Source organism: Dendropsophus ebraccatus, chromosome 4 (assembly GCF_027789765.1).
Source record: "Dendropsophus ebraccatus isolate aDenEbr1 chromosome 4, aDenEbr1.pat, whole genome shotgun sequence".
NCBI lineage: Eukaryota > Metazoa > Chordata > Amphibia > Anura > Hylidae > Dendropsophus > Dendropsophus ebraccatus.
Genome location: NC_091457.1, coordinates 34474904 through 34483341, shown reverse-complemented (window position 1 = coordinate 34483341; position 8438 = coordinate 34474904). Strand labels below are relative to the sequence as shown.

General features: G+C 43.7%; 1 protein-coding gene and 1 long non-coding RNA gene across 2 annotated transcripts in view; both read left to right on the top strand.

Annotated features, from left to right (window-relative positions):
- LOC138788045 (uncharacterized) overlaps positions 1 to 384 on the top strand; it is a 29378-nt gene extending 28994 nt beyond the window's left edge. The window contains exon 3 of the long non-coding RNA XR_011362549.1: positions 64 to 384. This is a non-coding gene — a long non-coding RNA (uncharacterized lncRNA). The remainder of the gene's footprint in view (positions 1 to 63) is intronic.
- A 7659-nt stretch (positions 385 to 8043) lies between these two features.
- SLC25A45 (solute carrier family 25 member 45) overlaps positions 8044 to 8438 on the top strand; it is a 37844-nt gene continuing 37449 nt past the window's right edge. Inside the window, exon 1 of the mRNA XM_069965499.1 lies at positions 8044 to 8204. The gene's annotated coding sequence lies outside the window, so the exon portion shown is untranslated. The remainder of the gene's footprint in view (positions 8205 to 8438) is intronic.

The window sequence follows — 8438 nt, the reverse complement described above, 5'->3', positions numbered from 1 at the left end:
TGGACACAGATGAATTAGATTTTGTGTGGCTTTTTATTGCACTTTAGTTCTGTTTTTCTCTAGGGCCCGTTGACACTGCGGAAAACAGGTGGTATACCCGCCGCAGACTCTGCTCAGAATTCTGATTGCCTCACTGCCTCAATTTTAAGTATAGGGCACCTCTCCGCTGAAAGAATTGACATAATAAAAGTTACTTTTTAACAAGTCGTTGTCCCTGGAGAAACAAGGTGCATTTTGAGAAGATTTCTTTAATTGTATATAGGCTGCTGGCAGACTGGATACAGGAGGAGAGGAACTGCAGTTTGCACAGTGTGGCCTTGGAGCAGCTCCTGGAGCTGCAGATCTGACAGCATGTGAGCTGTACCTGGTGCTTTCCTGTACCAGAGGTAAATCTATGTGTGTACATGAAATATGTATGTCAGTCTGTGTGTATGATGCATGTGTGTGTATTATCTATGCATTAATGCAATGTGTATTTGTTTATATCTGCATATGATGTGTGTATGTACATATTGTGTGTGTGCTATGTATGCATATAGGTAATGGGTATTTCTTTATATCTGTGTGATGTTTGTATGTATTGTGCATATTTGTATGTACAGACAAATATATTTAAAGGGGTTATCCAGCGTGGAGGCACTTTTTTGGGGAACGGGGAGGAGGTGGCTGAAATAAAAGACGTCCACTCACCTCCCCGGTTCCAGCGGCGGGTCACTCATCGCAGCGCTCCGGTTCCTAGTTCCCGGACGCTTCCTGGTGTCTGACGCCGCCCGAGACGCTACGTCTCAGGGCCGATCAGCCACTCAGTAAAGGAGGCGGGATCCGAGCGAACTGGAGCGCCGGGATGAGTGACTCGCCGCTGGAACCGGGGAGGTGAGTGGATGTCTTTTATTCCAGCCACCTCCTCCCCAAAAAGTGCCCCCACGCTGGATAACCCCTTTAAGGTATTATGCCTTCTTGACCTAACAGCATCTAACAGTGTAAGCAGTTTGGAAGATAAATTACAGCTGACAGATTCCCTTGAAAGGAGAAATCTTGTGAAACTAACAAATGACAGGCAGGCAGAGAGGTGCGGGGAAAAAAAAAAAGTACACTTACCATACCCCATGCCCCCGTAGCATTGTTCTCAGGCCTCTCCCACAGCTGCCGGAAATCATTTTCATGTACTTCATGGCCTTGGATCCTCCAGCTGCAATGTCACAGAGCGGCTGATGGATTGCTCACTTAGCCAGTCAGTGGCTGCAGCTGTGTGTCTACCCAGTCACTGATTGGTTGAGTGGGCGATCCATCAGCCGGTCTATGACATTGCAGCTAGAGGAGCTGCAGAAATTCGTTGTCTGTCGGTTTTTGTCAAGGAAGTGCTACGGGGGCACAGGGAATGGTAAGTATATTTCCTTTATTATCTACTATGTATTATGCACACTCCTGCATGCCTGAGATGTGTTAGTTTCATTAGACTTCTCCTTACAAGAAACCTAAGTGGCATGCTATGCTGTTTGCATAGAGTGACTGAGAAGTTACTAGCAGTGAGCTAGCTTCGTTGGTCACATACACAGCTCTGTGCAAAATCGCTATGGTAATGTAATAGCTTTGGCGCTGATTTTATCTGGTGTATGTAGGGTGGACCCCTAGAATCTAATTCCCCGATGGGCCTAATGAATCCCAGTCCAACACCGACCATGTCATACCTATGTCTTTGCCTAACAATTGTTTATATTAATGATTTTTTATTTGTATAGCGCACACAGATTCCGCAGCACTTTACATAGTTTTGCCAATTATTGCTCCCTGTCCTCAATGGGGCTCACAATCTAAATTCACCTATCTGTAACCAATGGATAGTGTCATTTCATCAGTGAGCAGGGTCACCTAGGCAGGGCTTCACACCAGTTGGGCCATTTGTAACCTGGGAGAGTCCATTTGTCGTGGTTAGAGTACAAACAACTTCTCTGTGGGGCAGTATGCTTCTTCCCTGACAGACTTTGAGGACATGGTCCCTTCATCTACTCCAATTCCTTATAGCCTGTCCTGCATCTATCTGGTTTTCTTGCATCTTAGCAACTTGGGTAGGGCGGCTTTTTTTTTTTATAAATGGGAGGCAGACCTGGAGTCTCCCTCCATCAGAGGTCAACTGTGAAGATATGCAAACAGATCCATGGCCTTTCTTCAGCATCTAAGAGATGCAAGCTAAGAAAAAGAACTATAAAATCATCTTGCTGTGGTACTACTGCCCAACTAGACTCCAAGCTAAGTTTCTGGAGGCCTCTGATCGCTGCTAGAGATGCCTGACAGGTCAAGGGGATCTAGTTAATATCAGGTGGTCTTGTCCAGACATACAGCTGGTGTGGAAAAAGGTTTTTGAGATCTATAAGACTTATGCAGGCAAAAGGTCCAACATACTCCACAAGTGGTACTGCTTTCCCCCTATCTGGTACCCTGTCCCAGATACAGAAGGGAACTGTACACCACCTACTCACAGCAGTCCGCACTGTTATCCCCTGCTATTGGAAAAGCTGATCCATCCCTCCCTTAGTGAATGGACAGCAGAAGTCAGGGAATAGCTAGGATGGAGGAGATGGTGGCGGAGGAACATGAACGGTTTGACAAATGGACTTCTGTATGGTTTCCATGGTGTCAATTGATTGACTCTCACGAATTTGCAAGACTGGCTGTGTAGCTCATCAGTCAGCTTGTTCTGACTGACTGGTATCCCAGACATTCTGAATGGTATCAGGGATATGCTTAGAGGTTGCTGATAGTTGCCACTGACTTGAGTTCTAAGCTGATTAGGTGGAAGTGTGCGTCTCTGAGAAACAAGGTATTTTACACCACAGACACTGCCTTCAGCCCTCCCAGTAGACTTACCCCTTCTATTTACTTATAATCTTACTTCTTCTTAAGGCTGTATTACACAAAGCGATTATTGGCTGTATTTGCTCGATTATTGCCCATTACGGGTGATAATCACTTTGTGTAATAAAAGGCAACGATCAGCCAACATGCACAATGTTGGCTGATCATTGTCTTTCAACGTTTTTAAAGACAAATGGCTATATAGCAACGATCTGCTGCCCTGGCTCCATGTAATAGGCAGCTGATTGCTGCTATCTCCTATGGGCTCCCCACCTGTGTATTAGGGCCTTTAGTCCTTCCTTTCCCTCCCCTCTTACCCCTTTTTATGTCTTATGTTTAGTCACTTGCTTTAGTGGTTATAATATGTAGGACCCTTGGTTGAGGGCCATTATATATTGACTGTGGCTTAACTTTAGGTGTTTTCTTTGCTGTAATATTTTACTAGTGCCAATATTTGTAAAACTTCCGACTGTACAGTCATTGGCTATTAAAGACATTGCTTATTTTTTTTTTTTTTTTTTTAGTATTAGTTTATACTGTAGATAAGACTGAACCTGAAACATATTATCCAGCAAAAGTTCTTGCAGGTCTTGTACAGCAATATGTACAGTACATTATTGGCTGTCCAGGTTTAATATCAGTAAAATGTAAACTACTTGTTGTTGCCTTCACTTTATTATAACCACAGTGACTGGTATAATGACACTCAAAATGCAGCTAATAACAGCTTGCCAGAACATGGAATGTTGGGAGATTGCAGCTATGAAACCTGCAGATAATCAATTAATAAAAGTAATTCAGTCTATTTCTCAAGATTCAAGTTTTATGTCTATTCAGTATGAACATGTAGCTTAGGGCAGCAACAGGGAGTAGTTGCCAGACTCACCTTTTGGTAAATATAAAGAGCATATTGATATAGAATATATTAATACAATTTTCTTATCAGTAAGAGGTAAAACTCACCAAACTGAAGTGCTCACTCCGTCTTCTGTTCAGTCAGTAAGTAAAAATGGTTTAACCTACTTTATTTAACCCGATTAATTGTAATCTCAGGCATGTATTGCTGTATGTTTATAGCAGTCTTTTGTTTTATTGTATGCTTTGGATTTATACAAGAAGGAAAACTGGTTTATATTTCAACACCTGTAGAAATTTTAGAAGCCTGGTAACCAAATACTAATTTCAAATTAACAAAAGTGTTCTGTTCATGTAGAATTATGAGGGGGTTACCTGTTCTCATTTCCTTGCTAATTAAGTTTTCTCCAGTGTGGGCTGATAAATTCATAGCAAATTCAGGGATTGTGGTTCCATGGGGTGTGAGAAGGCCTGCCCACTCAGGGATTGAGGGCACATGCTCTGAATTACGGCTAGGACAATGTATTTTGGTGCCCTAAGCAGATAAGGCAAATGGTGCCCCCTTCCCATACAGGTATTAAATAAAACCAGTAAACAAGGGACGCATTTTATCACCATACATATTACCATCATACTATTATTGACCATATCCAGTATTCTGAGACCAACATTACCAATAATACCAGGAAGGCATGAAACAGATGTAGGTGGCAGTGTGGTGCTGACCTTTTTTTTTTTTTTTTTTTTAATCTAGCACCACATGACAAAGTTATATAACCTTTCTTGCCAGCATCCACAGTGTACGGGTCGTCCCCCACCGGAAGTCCATTAGCTCAAAGGTTTCATAATCGCTTTGACACATTGACCCGGTGGCCATCTTGTGTCAAAGCGTTTTGCTTTGACAGTTCGGGGGCTGGCCGAACGTCCTAAGTGGGTGACGTGAGTGCCGGCGTTCATATGATCTGCAGCTTGCTATTCTATTCTATTTGAGCAAGCTGCAGATCATGTGACCGCCGGCACCCACGTCACAGACAGGGGCAGAGCTGGGGGCTGGCTTAACAAGGGACGGACGTTCAGCCAGCCCCCAATTTGTCACAGCATGACACATTGATAGAAGATGGCCACCAATGTGTCAACGCGATTAAAAAAGATTTAGACCAATGGACTTACAGCGGGGGACGGGATACTGTGGATGCCAGCAAGAAAGGTAATAGCACCACATGACAAAGTTATATAACTTTGTCTTGTGCTAGATAAAAATAAAAAGTCAGCACCACACTACCCCTTTAAGACCAGCATAACTAGAGAGGAGCAAACTTACAGTACGTTCACGTTCAGGCAAACTTGATCATTTGACATTTGAATTCTGCAGCATGGAAAAGGGCTACATCCATCTTCAGGCTTTAAGATTCAAATGGTGAGCAATTGGGTTTGCACAAACACAACTCATATCTGCCCTTTTTCCAATATCATCCGTATCCCTACCCAAAGTGCCCCTAATTGTAAAAATGCCTCTCTTGGTAGGTAGGTGTCTCTTTTTGGTATGTACCCAAAAGGTAGATAGTTGTCTTCTTCTGTAGGTAGTTGTTTCTCCCCCCCCCCTCCAGTAGGTAGATGTGCACCCTGTAGGTATATGTCCCCCAATATGTAGGTAGCCAGCTTCCGACCAGTAAACAGCTACCCTCAGTAAGTAGTTGCCACCCACTATGTAGACCGGTGCCCCCCATAGGTAGGTAGCTATTCCCCAGTAAGAAGTCCATGCCTCCAGTAGGTATATGCTCTCAAGTAGCCACTTGTAAGTAGCCAGATGCCCCCTATTGATAGATAAGTGTGCTCCAGTAGGTAACTACCCCCAAGTAGGTATTTGCTCTCCTTTAGGTAGACAGGGGCCCCCCTCAAAAGAAGATGGTGCCCCAGTAGGTAGTTGCCCACTTCTAGGTAGCCAGGTGCCCCTCTATAGGTAATAAGGTGCCCCAAGTATTTACCTGGTGCCCCAGTAGGTATATGCCCTCCAATAAGACAAATTGCCCTTCAGTGGGAGTTTCTCATTCCATTGGGATATGATATGACCAATTTGGGACATTTATGTCATAAATGTCTGAAAGATGCAGGTTCCACCTCTGGGCTTCCTCTGGACTGGTTGTAACCACGGGATCTGGTCATAAAGCTAAAAATACCCAAACTGGCTCTCTATATAACGCTCACAAAGGTTAATATCAGTTGTGTAAATAGTTTTTGGTGCTACGCTGTTTATGGAGCTTCCAATAATCGCAATCATTTTCTGTGGGCAAATCATTGATGTTTCAGATGGGAATACCCCTTTAAAACCTGTTTGCATCAATAATGTCATCATGTTCTTATCAAGTTTTACCCTTCACCTGCATCTACTCTAGCTTAGCTGACATCTACGAACCAAAGTCCAATAACTTCTTTAGAGACTGTTTGTGACCAAATGGTCGATTAACTGCTTATATGCAAGAATCTTTTTCCAAGACCATAATTTTTCTGTGCCATTATGAAGGGGAAACTATACTTGGGTTACCTATACACTATATTATTTCAATTAAAAATATTCATATTAAGTTTGGTGTTTGGTGTTAACAATAATGAGAATGGGGCATCCGATGTATAGTAGATCATATCCTAAGATTGCAATGGCAACATTTTTTCCCCTCTTGACAGGGGCATGGTAAAGGCGAAGGGGGGGGGGGCACAACCCTTCCCCAATACACAATGCCTTTGCCAGTAGCTTTATCCTGACACAGGCACTGCGTGTTTATTGAGGGCTGCCATGCACACTCAGCGTCTGTCACTTTGAAAAGCTGCTGACGGAGAAGCTGTATGTGCTGGAAGTTGGAACTTTCAGCTCATTTGCACTGCCGCTCTGTGCTCCTAGTGTGAGGTGGAGGCAGTGTAATAGTTGTTTCTATCTTCCAATAGGAGCTAGACCTTACCAGCAGATGACAAAGCATTACCTGCTGAGGACAGTGCAGGAGCGGGGCAGGTGATTATGAAAACTGTAGAGGAGGCACAGTGTATTATATATCATCAAGGGGGACTTAGGCCATTATTCCACATCTAGCACAGTGCAGTATACCTTAATAACAAGGTGGGGGTGCACAGTGAATTGAGGGGGGGCTACGTTTATTAAGGGGACAGTACATTACCTCATGGGGGGGGCACCACATTGTATTAAGAGAACATAGTGCATTATACCTCAATGAGGGGGGAGGGACTCAGTAGTGGATTATAATAGGGGCGAGCTACTGGGGGGCCCATGACCACCCAAAAAGATTTATACTTTCAGTGGTGTACTGTCTCCTGGCTACACTTCCGCCATGATTTGCAAAAAATCACAGTTTTTTTATGGCAATTTTGCACAAATAAGGACATCATGACATTATCTATACTGTACTATAAACGCCAGGCTAGTGCTGCCATGGTTACAGTGGGGTGGGGGGGCCCAGGCTTTGTAAACAGCTCGGGGCCTATGGTAAAGTTAATCCGCCCCTGGAGGGACCAGTGTATGAAGAGGGCACAATGCATTATAACTCATGGTATTTGGTGGTGGGCAGCAAACTGAATCTTTGCCCTGAATGCAGGATAAGCTAGCTATGCCTCTTCGCATACCTCTGTTTAGTATGAATTTTCTTTCCAAACAAAGCCGAAATAATGAATGAATGACTGGATAAAAAGTTACACAACTTTCTAGCATACTTTGTGAGTAAATTCCTCGCTTTCTAGGCTGTCAGAGATCAACAACACTCTTGGCCATGTTCTTAGGCTGAACTTTATTTTGTTCCTATTCCTGCTCTCAGCTGAAAAGTGGTTACAGTTACATATTGAATCTAGAATGTCTTCTGTAAGATAAACAGACAGGACTTCCAGCAGCAGCAGACAATTAAATCCTATATTCAACAGAGGTTAACAAATGTGGAATAATGGACTTTCTTAAAGGGACATTCACACCTCATGATGTTATCTCCTAACATTCCAATCTAAAGCCCCTATTCCACGGGCCGACTTGAGCAAACAATCGCTCTCAGCCGTTTGCTCCTCGTTCCCCGCTCGCTGCTGCTGCTCCTCCACGTGGCATCAGCGAGCGGGTGAGTGCTGGGAGGGCCGGGGGGAGCAACGATCAGCCGACCTGACATTCTGCAGGATCTTCAAGGATCTAAAGTATCACTGTTGTGATAATTTTCAAAATCTAAATCAAAAGTAGATGTAACATAAAGCAAATTTGCAATTTACATTCTTTTTTTTTTTGTTATAATGAAAAACACAGCACTTCCTGTTTTCTGACTCTTTTTTTTCTCAAAAAACAGGAAACAGATCCCAGGCCATCTGAGCGCTCACGGAGATAAGGCAGTCATGTGATTGATGGACACATTGAGCCGTGACTCTCTGTACTGGCCGGAATTCCTGTGTTTAGTCTGTTTTTTTCAACCAGCACAAGTCAGAAAATCTGCCTTCAGGCGACTGGTTCTGGATTTCTGGTAAGTTCAGCTTTGTTTTACAGCGTGATAACAACAACAAAAATAATGAATATATATTGCAAACTTGCTTTATATCACATATACTGTTGATTTAGATTTTGAGAGTTATAACGAAACTGATACTTTACGTCAGGGGTGGGGAACCTCCGGCCCGCGGGCCGCATCCGGCCCCTGGCACCTCCGGATGCGGCCCGCGGCACCCCTGTGACATGCGCTGCTCTGGAGGAGAAGGAG